At 42.8% G+C, this 11357-nt stretch overlaps 1 pseudogene across 1 annotated transcript; it reads right to left on the bottom strand.

The window, feature by feature from the left end:
• Nucleotides 1-7096: 7096 nt before the first annotated feature.
• Nucleotides 7097-9116, bottom strand: LOC308530214 (bromodomain-containing protein 9-like; annotated as a pseudogene). Its single transcript has 2 exons — nt 7689-9116; nt 7097-7449 (listed from the first exon to the last, which is right to left on the bottom strand). The product of its transcript is annotated as a bromodomain-containing protein 9-like (transcript).
• Between the last annotated feature and the right edge of the window lie 2241 nt (nt 9117-11357).

Genomic DNA, 11357 nt, shown 5'->3' with positions numbered 1-11357 from the left:
GTAGAAGGATCATACCTCAACATAATAAAAGCCATATATGACAGGCCCACAGCCAACATCATACTCAATGGACAAAAACTAACACCATTTCCCCTAAGAACAGGAACAAGACAGGGATGCCCCTCTCACCACTCCTGTTCAACATAGTACTGGAAGTGTTAGTCATTGCAATTCGGCAAGAAGGAGAAATAAAAGGCATCCAAATCGGAAAAGAGGAAGTAAAACTGTCCTTATTTGCAGACGACATGATATTATACATACAAAACCCTAGAGACTCCATCAAAAAGCTACTAGACTTAATACATGAATTTGGCAATGTAGCAGGATACAAAATTAACCCCAAGAAATCTGAGGCATTTCTATACACCAATAGTGAACTTTCAGAAAGAGAGATTATAAAAACAATCCCGTTTACCATCGCACCAAAAAAATTAAGCTACCTAGGAGTAAACTTAACTAAAGAGGTAAAAGACCTCTACTCAGAAAACTACAGGACATTGAAAAAAGATATAGAGGAAGACATAAACAGATGGAAGAACATACCGTGTTTATGGATTGGTAGAATCAACGTCATTAAAATGTCCATACTACCCAAAGCAATCTTTAAATTCAACGCACTTCCCATTAAAATACCAATGGCATACTTCAGAGATCTAGAACGAACTCTCCAAAAATTCATCTGGAATAAAAAAAGGCCCCGAATAGCTACAGCAATCCTGAAAAACACCAAAGTAGTTGGGATCTCAATACCAGATATCAAGTTGTATTACAAAGCCACTGTTCTCAAAACAGCCTGGTACTGGCACAAGAATAGGCATACAGATCAATGGAATAGAATAGAGAGCCCAGAAATCGGCCCGAACCAATATGCTCAATTAATATTTGTCAAAGGAGGCAAGAACATACAATGGAGCCAAGATAGTCTCTTCAATAAATGGTGTTGGGAAAATTGGACAGATATATGCAAGAAAATGAAACTAGACCACCAACTTACACCATACACAAAAATAAACTCAAAATGGATAAAGGACTTAAATGTACGACAGGAAACCATAAAAATTCTAGAAGAATCCAAAGGCAACAAAATCTCAGACATATGCCGAAGCAATTTCTTCACTGATACAGCTCCTAGGGCACTTGAAACTAAAGAGAAAATGAACAAATGGGACTACATCAAAATAAAAAGCTTCTGCACAGCAAAAGAAACCATCAACAAAACAACGAGAAAACCCACTGTGTGGGAAAACATATTTGCCAATGTCATATCTGATAAGGGCCTAATCTCCAAAATCTATAGGGAACTCATACAACTTAACTAAAGGAAGATAAACAATCCAATCAAAAAATGGGCAAAGGACCTAAATAGACACCTTTCAAAAGAGGACTTTCAGAAAGCCAAGAGACATATGAAAACATGCTCAAAGTCACTAATCATCCGAGAGATGCAAATCAAAACAACAATGAGGTACCATCTCACACCTGTCAGACTGGCTATCATCAACAAATCAACAAACGACAAGTGCTGGAGAGGATGTGGAGAAAAAGGAACACTTGTGCACTGCTGGTGGGAATGCAGACTGGTGCAGCCACTATGGAAGACAGTATGGAGTTTCCTTAAAAAACTGAAAATGGAACTCCCGTTTGACCCTGTGATCCCACTTCTAGGAATATATCCCAAGAAACCAGAAACACCAATCAGAAAGGATATATGCACCCCTATGTTCATAGCAGCACAATTCACCATAGCTAAGATCTGGAAACAGCCTAAGTGCCCATCAGTAGATGAACGGATTAGAAAACCGTGGTACATCTACACGATGGAATACTATGCTGCTCTAAAAAGGAAGGAACTCTTACCATTTGCAATGTCATGGATGGAACTGGAGAGCATTATGCTAAGTGAAATAAGCCAGTCAATGAAGGAAAAATACCACATGATCTAACTCATTCATGGATAATAGAGACCATTATAAACTTTTGAACAATAATAGATATAGAGGCAGAGCTGCCTCAAACAGATTGTCAAACTGCAGCGGGAAGGCCGGGGAGAGTTGGGGGGCAGGAGGTAGGGGGGTAAGAGATCAACTAAAGGACTTGTATGCATGCATATAAGCATAACCAATGGACATAAGACACTGGGGGATAGGGGAGGCTAGGGGACTGTCTAGGGCGGGGGGATAAAATGGACACGTATGTAATACCTGTGTAATACTTTAAGCAATAAAAAAAAATGGAACTCCCATTTGACCCAGTAATCCCACTTTTGGGACTATATCCCAAGAAACCAGAAACACCAATCAGAAAGGATATATGCACCCCTATGTTCATAGCAGCACAATTTATAATAGCTAAGATTTGGAAACAGCCTAAGTGCCCATCAGCAGATGAGTGGATTAAAAAACTGGTACATCTACACAATGGAATAATATGCCGCTATAAAAAAGAAGGAAATTTTACCATTAGCAACAGCATGGATGGAACTGAAGAGCATTATGCTAAGTGAAATAAGCCAGTCGGAGAAAGATAAATATCACATGATCTCATTCATATGTGGGATATAATGATCAGCATAATTTGATGAACAAGAATAGATCCAGAGACAAATGGCAGAATGCGGGGGGATTAGAGAGCTACCAAAGGACTTGTATGCATGCATATTGGCATAACCAAAGGACACAGACACTAGGGCGGTGGGGGCTCACCGATGTGGGAATGGCTGGGGGCGGTATTTGGGGGGAAAAAAGGAGACATATGTAAAACTTTAGCCAATAAATAAATAAATAAATAAATAAATAAATAAATAAATATATTGCTAATTTAAAAAAGAATAAAAAGTACAATGGCAAAAAGCGGGAGAGGAAGAAGAAGAAGAAGAAGAAGAAGAAGAAGAAGAAGAAGAAGAAGAAGAAGGAGGAGGAGGAGGAGGAGGAGGAGGAGGAGGAAGAGGAGGAGGAGGAGGAGGAGGAGGACTTGAAATCCTCATCCTGGTAGTCAAAACGATGGCCAAAGACCACAGAGCAGAAGATGCTGGAAACAGAGTGGTGAATGAGGAAGGTGGGGTGAAAGGGTGTGCCTGTGTGGAGACCGCAGCTAGAGCAATCTCTTCCCAGCGCATATCTGACCATATCACTCCCCTGCTCAAAATCATGTCATGGCTTCCCAGTGCCCTCAAGACACAGTTCAAGTTTTTAATATGAATCAAAGGATCTCACATTGTCTGGTCCCTCCTCATCACTCCAGCCTTGCCTCTCACTACCTCCTCCCACTCTACAGGCTCCAAAAACATGGAACCTTTCCCAGTTACTCCAGAGCACCAAACTCCCTCATCCCTGGATCTTTTACCTTTCTGCACTTCTCTCATCTTCCTAAACTGACTCACTTCTACTCATCCTGAGCTCAAACCTTTCCAGGAAGCCTTCTCTAAACCTCCTCCTTGTCTCGGTCTAGATCAGTGGTTCTCAACCTTCCTAATGCCATGACCCTTTAATACAGTTCACCATGTTGTGGTGACCCCCAACCATAAAATTATTTTCATTGCTACTTCATAACTGTAATTTTGCTGCCGTTATGAATCATAATGTAAATGATATGCAGGATGTATTTTCATTGTTACAAATTGAACATAATTAAAGCATAGTGATTAATCACAAAAACAATATGTAATTATATATGTGTTTTCTGATGGTCTTAGGCGACCCCTGTGAAAGGGTTGTTCGACCCCCAAAGGCGTCACGACCCACAGGTTGAGAACCGCTGGTCTAGATGAAGAAACTGAGGCCCAGGGAGGACAGCCACTTGCCATAACTTACACGTGGTAGTGTCAGCTTTTCATCCAGGTGTAGAGGACTCCAGGGCATAGGTTTGAAACCTCTGTACCAGGAATACTTTAATTGTGGCCCAGGCAACCTTAGCGTTTCAGTGGTCTGTGAACTTGGATGGGAAAAAAATTGCATCTTTTTTACTAATCTCTATCGGAAAGTTAGCCTTTCCTTCAATTATGAAGGCAGGTCACAGTGATGGTGATATCAGTAGTGGTAATCAACTTTGTAACCAATGGAAACCACAGATAATTTCATGGCACATTACAGCTTTAGGTCTCAAAATATGTAGACTCATCACCACTCTCTACAACCACACCACTATCTAATCCCAGAGCTTTTTCATCCTCCCAAAAGATAATCTTTCATCCATTAGGCAGTCACTCCCTATTCTCTCCTCCCCCGCCCCCCTGACATCACCCTACGTACTTTCTGCATCTGTGGATTTGCCTAGTCTGCATATTTCAAATAAATAGAATCACAATATGTGACCTTTTATATCTGGTTTCTTTCATGAATTTAATTTTAGGCAGTTGTCCAGGGCAGCATAGTGCATTGTAATGTGTAAATGGGCAAAAGAGGATTTGTAGCAAACCTTTCTGTTCACAAACTGGTATGGGGGCGGGGAAGCAATGTTTATTGAGCATATATTATGTCCCACAATGTATATATTCTTTTTTTTCTTTTTTTTAAATTTATTGCTTAAAGTATTACAAAGGGTATTACATATGTGTCCATTTTATCCCCCCACCCTAGACAGTCCCCTAGCCTCCCCTATCCCCCAATGTCTTATGTCCACTGGTTATGCTTATATGCATGCATACAAGTCCTTTAGTTGATCTCTTACCCCCCTACCTCCTGCCCCCCAACTCTCCCCGGCCTTCCCGCTGCAGTTTGACAATCTGTTTGAGGCAGCTCTGCCTCTATATCTATTATTGTTCAAAAGTTTATAATGGTCTCTATTATCCATGAATGAGTTAGATCATGTGGTATTTTTCCTTCATTGACTGGCTTATTTCACTTAGCATAATGCTCTCCAGTTCCATCCATGACATTGCAAATGGTAAGAGTTCCTTCCTTTTTAGAGCAGCATAGTATTCCATCGTGTAGATGTACCACGGTTTTCTAATCCATTCATCTACTGATGGGCACTTAGGCTGTTTCCAGATCTTAGCTATGGTGAATTGTGCTGCTATGAACATAGGGGTGCATATATCCTTTCTGATTGGTGTTTCTGGTTTCTTGGGATATATTCCTAGAAGTGGGATCACAGGGTCAAACGGGAGTTCCATTTTCAGTTTTTTAAGGAAACTCCATACTGTCTTCCATAGTGGCTGCACCAGTCTGCATTCCCACCAGCAGTGCACAAGTGTTCCTTTTTCTCCACATCCTCTCCAGCACTTGTCGTTTGTTGATTTGTTGATGATAGCCAGTCTGACAGGTGTGAGATGGTACCTCATTGTTGTTTTGATTTGCATCTCTCGGATGATTAGTGACTTTGAGCATGTTTTCATATGTCTCTTGGCTTTCTGAAAGTCCTCTTTTGAAAGGTGTCTATTTAGGTCCTTTGCCCATTTTTTGATTGGATTGTTTATCTTCCTTTTGTTGAGTTGTATGAGTTCCCTATAGATTTTGGAGATTAGGCCCTTATCAGATATGACATTGGCAAATATGTTTTCCCACACAGTGGGTTTTCTCGTTGTTTTGTTGATGGTTTCTTTTGCTGTGCAGAAGCTTTTTATTTTGATGTAGTCCCATTTGTTCATTTTCTCTTTAGTTTCAAGTGCCCTAGGAGCTGTATCAGTGAAGAAATTGCTTCGGCATATGTCTGAGATTTTGTTGCCTTTGAATTCTTCTAGAATTTTTATGGTTTCCTGTCGTACATTTAAGTCCTTTATCCATTTTGAGTTTATTTTTGTGTATGGTGTAAGTTGGTGGTCTAGTTTCATTTTCTTGCATATATCTGTCCAATTTTCCCAACACCATTTATTGAAGAGACTATCTTGGCTCCATTGTATGTTCTTGCCTCCTTTGTCAAATATTAATTGAGCATATTGGTTCGGGCCGATTTCTGGGCTCTCTATTCTATTCCATTGATCTGTATGCCTATTCTTGTGCCAGTACCAGGCTGTTTTGAGAACAGTGGCTTTGTAATACAGCTTGATATCTGGTATTGAGATCCCAACTACTTTGGTGTTTTTCAGGATTGCTGCAGCTATTGGGGGTCTTTTTTTATTCCAGATGAATTTTTGGAGAGTTTGTTCTAGGTCTGTGAAATATGTCATTGGTATTTTAATGGGAAGTGCGTTGAATTTATAGATTGCTTTGGGTAGTATGGACATTTTAATGATGTTGATTCTACCAATCCATAAACACGGTATGTTCTTCCATCTCTTTATGTCTTCCTCTATCTCTTTTTTCAACGTCCTGTAGTTTTCTGAGTAGAGGTCTTTTACCTCTTTAGTTAAGTTTACTCCTAGGTAGCTTAATTTTTTCGGTGCGATGGTAAACGGGATTATTTTTATAATCTCTCTTTCTGAAAGTTCACTATTGGTGTATAGAAATGCCTCAGATTTCTTGGGGTTAATTTTGTATCCTGCTACATTGCCAAATTCATGTATTAAGTCTAGTAGCTTTTTGATGGAGTCTCTAGGGTTTTGTATGTATAATATCATGTCGTCTGCAAATAAGGACAGTTTTACTTCCTCTTTTCCAATTTGGATGCCTTTTATTTCTCCTTCTTGCCGAATTGCAATGACTAACACTTCCAGTACTATGTTGAACAGGAGTGGTGAGAGGGGGCATCCCTGTCTTGTTCCTGTTCTTAGGGGAAATGGTGTTAGTTTTTGTCCATTGAGTATGATGTTGGCTGTGGGCCTGTCATATATGGCTTTTATTATGTTGAGGTATGATCCTTCTACTCCCACCTTGCTGAGAGTTTTTATCAAAAATCAGTGTTGAATTTTGTCAAATGCTTTTTCTGCATCAATTGATATGACCATGTTGTTTTTTTCTTTCAATTTGTTTATGTGATGTATCCAAAATGTATATATTCTTTATACACCCTTTATTTTGGATTTCCACTATTCAGGTTCACAAGACTATCTACAGAAACACTGGGTCCGCATGATCAGAGACAATTCACCCCCTCCCTGCGCCTCTTCCTGCAGGCCCAAGGGAACATATAGTCTTTGTCTCACAACAAAAACTATACATGCAAGTAAAACCAAAACAAAATAAAAACAAAACAAAAAAACAATTAATGACTATCTACAAGGCTAGCTCTTTGTAGAGGCTGCAGGTTCTGGAGACTGAAGAAATTCGTATGGGTCATGGGTCATATCTGGCTGCTCACCAACACTGAGGTGAGAAGGGCTTCCCGGGTGGTGCTGATCCCTGTCGGAGGTGTTAGACAGGGAGCTGAGGTTGGACGACGGCCGGGAGCACCTACGCTCTGCTTGCGCCTCATGCAGATCCTGTAGGAGCTTTGTCGTCTCGTTCTAGTTCAGATGGCTGTCATCATGGTCCAGCTCCTTCTTCTCTTTCCCCAGAGAGCTGAGCATGGAGATGGCCAAAGAGACGTCAGAATATGACTTCATTGACGTAAAATCCAGCACAGAGCCACCATCTCCTAGGGCAGTGATGGCGAACCTTTTGAGCTCAGCGTGTCAGCATTTTGAAAAACCCTAACTTAATTCTGGTGCCGTGTCACATATAGAAATTTTTTGATATTTGCAACCATAATAAAACAAAGACTTATATTTTTGATATTTATTTTATATATTTAAATGCCATTTAACCAAGAAAAATCAACCAAAAAAATGAGTTCACGTGTCACCTCTGACACGCATGTCATAGGTTCGCCATCACTGTCCTAGGGAGTTCCCAGTCTTTACTTCATCTGGTGGCTTCATCATGACATTTTTCCTGTGCCTCAGCTGGAAGAGCGTCCGGGAGTGGTCTCTGCCTGTGATCTGGTCCAGAAGGTCGTCCATCATTCTCTTGCTGTAGCTCCCAGCATCCTTCACAAATTCCTGCAGGTTCAGTGCACACTGCACACTCGTCTCATCTCCATAGGCAGAATACAGAAGCTCCGTTTCTTCTTATTTCAAGTCTCCAAATACAGAATTATTATGCATTGAAAGTGCAGTACTGGCACTTGAGAGAAATGTGACTTTGCTCCTTCTCTCATCTTTGAAGCCCAGAATGGTGACGCTGAAGCCGGGGAGCAGCTTGCTGGAGAGGGAGCTCAGGTCCACCGGGTTGGTCTCCTCCTCGTTGGCATCTGGCTCAGCCCTGTTGACCACGCTGTAGAGCAGGCTCCCATTTCCGCTCTTCTTCAGGTAGCCCATCTTGCCACCTGGAGGGAGTCGTTTGATCCTGTCCCGATCCTCATCTGCTGTGTGCTCCACCAAGGCCAGCACATGTTCGTCTGCTGTGCTGTCAGTCAAGTTACAGTCGTTTCCTTCTGGCTCAAACATGCAGCTGATGTCTTCTCTACTCGGTCTTTTGGATTTCTTAGCAGTTTTTACTTGTACAGGTTCAACTTCGGGAACTGGTTCCTCAACAGCTGTCTCTTCGCTGCCCAGGAGAGCTGCCTGCTTGCTCATCATCTTAAAGCCTGCGTGAAGGATCTTCTTAGATAACTTGTAGTACACAGTGTCTGGTCTGTTGTATGTCATTGCATTATCACACATCAGTTTGAAATCTGCCTTAAATTCTGTGACTGATTAGCCATGATTTTGTCTTTCATTGTGCCAAAATCCATCGAATATTTTATTATCACTGAGTATCCAGGAGCAATTGTATCCGTGACAGGAAAAGCCAAAAAACCCATGAGGACCTTTTCTCTGGAGCTGGCAGAGGAAATGGTCTAGTTAGTAGTTGCTGAATAGGCATGCTCTCATTTTCAGCTGGCTGTGTCCTGCACGCTTGGACTGGCCGATCGGGAGGTGGCTCCACCTCTACCTTCTTCCCAGGATCAAAGTCATCAGCCTCTCTCTCTGTGTCACAGTGTTCCTTTTCCCGTTTCCATTTCTTCTCTTCCTTTTGTTTCCTTCTTTCTTCATTGTCCAGATATTTCTCCTTCTCTGACTTTTTCTTCTTCTTCTTTTCTTTGTGCCTCTCTCACTTATGGTCTGACCTGTCATTGTAGTACCTGGAATTGTGGCCAGATCCAGAGAGTTCAGTCACTTCACTTCCTCCAACCTTGAGAACCGGCTTCAGGGGCTTCTCCAAAGGTTTGTCTGCATACTCCTCGTAGGAGGAGCACCACTCGGTCTTGTGCTTCTTGCCCATGGTGGTGGCAGAGCAGGGGTGCAGGGCCAAGAGTAGCAGCAAGCTGGGGCTAGAGCATGGACGCTGCCCGGTGGCCCTGGCTCTGTGCCCGCCTCACCCCTGGAGGTCGTAGGTCCGCCTACATATATTAATTGACTGAAATTTCACAGCATCCTTGGGGATGGGGTGAGGGGTGAGCATAATTATTCCCATTTTACAGATGAGCAAAGAGAGGTGCAGAGACTAACTCACCATTCGGTCGTTATGCAGACAGTGCTGGGGCTTGACCCCAAGTCTTCTGCCTCCAGTCCCCAGGCACTTAACCACTGAGTGGTGATGCATCTGGCAGGGAACTTGGATGTGAGGTGACCCAGAGCCCTGCCCTCCCTCCCACACCCCACCAGGCTTCACCATCTTCCTGGTTGGTCCTCTTGGAAATGGTCAGCTCTGGTTGCCCTCTGAAGGTGGCTGCCTGCTCTACCAGAGCCTCATAAAGCACCTCATAGCTGCATAGCAAGACTACCAGGATTGGGCCAGGCGCAGCATGAACAGGTGAACAGTGAGCACCTGCCCATAGTAGGCCTTCACCTGCAGCGACAGGGTGGATGGCCTTGAGCCACAAGGGATAGTCATGTGTCTGTCTGTCCATCTGTGTGTCTCTCGGCAGGTGGTCACCTCCGTGGCTGGTCCCCCTGGGTCTCGATTTCACCGCTCCCAGTCTCTCTGGGCATTTCTCTCCCTGTTTCTTTTTATTTTATTTTTTAAATCCTTACCCTGAGATATGTTTATATTGATTTTGAGAAAGAAAGAGAGATGATATAAAGATGATAGATAGATAGATAGATAGATAGATAGATAGATAGATAGACAGGGAAACATTGATGTGAGAGAGAAACATGGGTCAGTTGCCTGGTTGTTCTCTTGTATGCAGCCCAACCAGGGGATTGAACCTGCAACCCAGGTATGTACCCTGACCAGGCATTGAACCCACAACCTTTTGGTGTATGGGACAACCATCCAACCACCTGGCAGACAGTTGTTTTCTGCGTCTTTTTTGTTTGTTTGTTTGTTTCTCTGTCTTTGATCCTGAATGTCTCCATGTCATCATTCCTCCATGTCTCCGAGTCTGTTCTTTCCCTCTAATTGTGTCTTACAGAGCCCTTCTCCATGGCCTCTGCCTCCTGGTCTCCCCACTTCTGTGTTTCTGTCCCTTTTGATCTCTTGGTCTTAGCCCCTCAATATCCCCCCTCACCCCTCCTTATCCCCCTCACCCCTCACTATCTCCTCAGCATCCACTTCTGTTCTTTGCTGTCTCTCAGGGTCTCTTCATTTTTCTGTGTCTATATTTCTGTTCTTCAGTCTTTGGATTTCTCTGGCCATTTCAGATCCTCTCTTTGACCTGCCTGCCCTTTTGCCTTGCCTTTACTCTCACAGTCGCAGGTATCACAATTGCTCTTTGTGCCTCCTACCCTGATAGTACAGCTTGCCATTCTCCAGTGTGATGATGTGATGATCAAACTACCTCATACTTAGTACACAAGGGTCCTGACCCATCAAAATGGATGTTTGAGTAAAAGAACCAGAAAGGACAAACCAGGTATGATGCCTGAATGTTACCTCACCACGATGTGAATTACTGTATTTACCTGTGTCGTTGTCATTGTTCCCTTCCACTAGAATGGTCCTGAACCCGCTGTGACAGCCTCAGTATTTACCTGTCTTATTGACTGCTGCACTTCCAACACCTAGCATAGAGCCTGGCACACAGTAGGTCCCCAAGAAATGTTTGTTGAATTAACAATAGTGAATGAATGAATGTTTGCCTGCCATGTCCCTCACCATCACTTTGTCGAGTTTCTCTCTCTTGTTGTCTCGGCCACATCACGAGTCTCTTTCTGGACGTGTCTGTCACATCCTTGGTTCCTCAGGCTCGGTGTCTCCTTCTGTGGCCGCTATGCATTCATCCACTAAGTACTGAATATGTGCCAAGCCCCTTGTGTATTGGGTCTCGTTTCCATCCTTGCAATGACCCTCTAGGGTAGCTATTCACATTTTCCAGATGAGGAAACCTGAGGCTCAATGCTAGGCATACAACTGCCCGAGTATCTTTAGCATGGCAAATAAATGCGAAGGTAAGTCTGAGTCAGTCTGATTGTAAAAATTAGTGCTTTATTCTGCCACATGAGTACTTCCCAGAATGTGCTTCCTCAGAGCCATAGACCGGGAGAAGGTTATGTGTTCTCTGAAAAAAAAAGTTGTAAA

The sequence above is a fragment of the Myotis nattereri genome (assembly GCF_964212035.1).
Source record: "Myotis nattereri genome assembly, chromosome: 15".
NCBI lineage: Eukaryota > Metazoa > Chordata > Mammalia > Chiroptera > Vespertilionidae > Myotis > Myotis nattereri.
The sequence above is the reverse complement of the archived record's forward strand: the minus strand, read 5'-3'. Positions and strand labels throughout refer to the sequence as shown.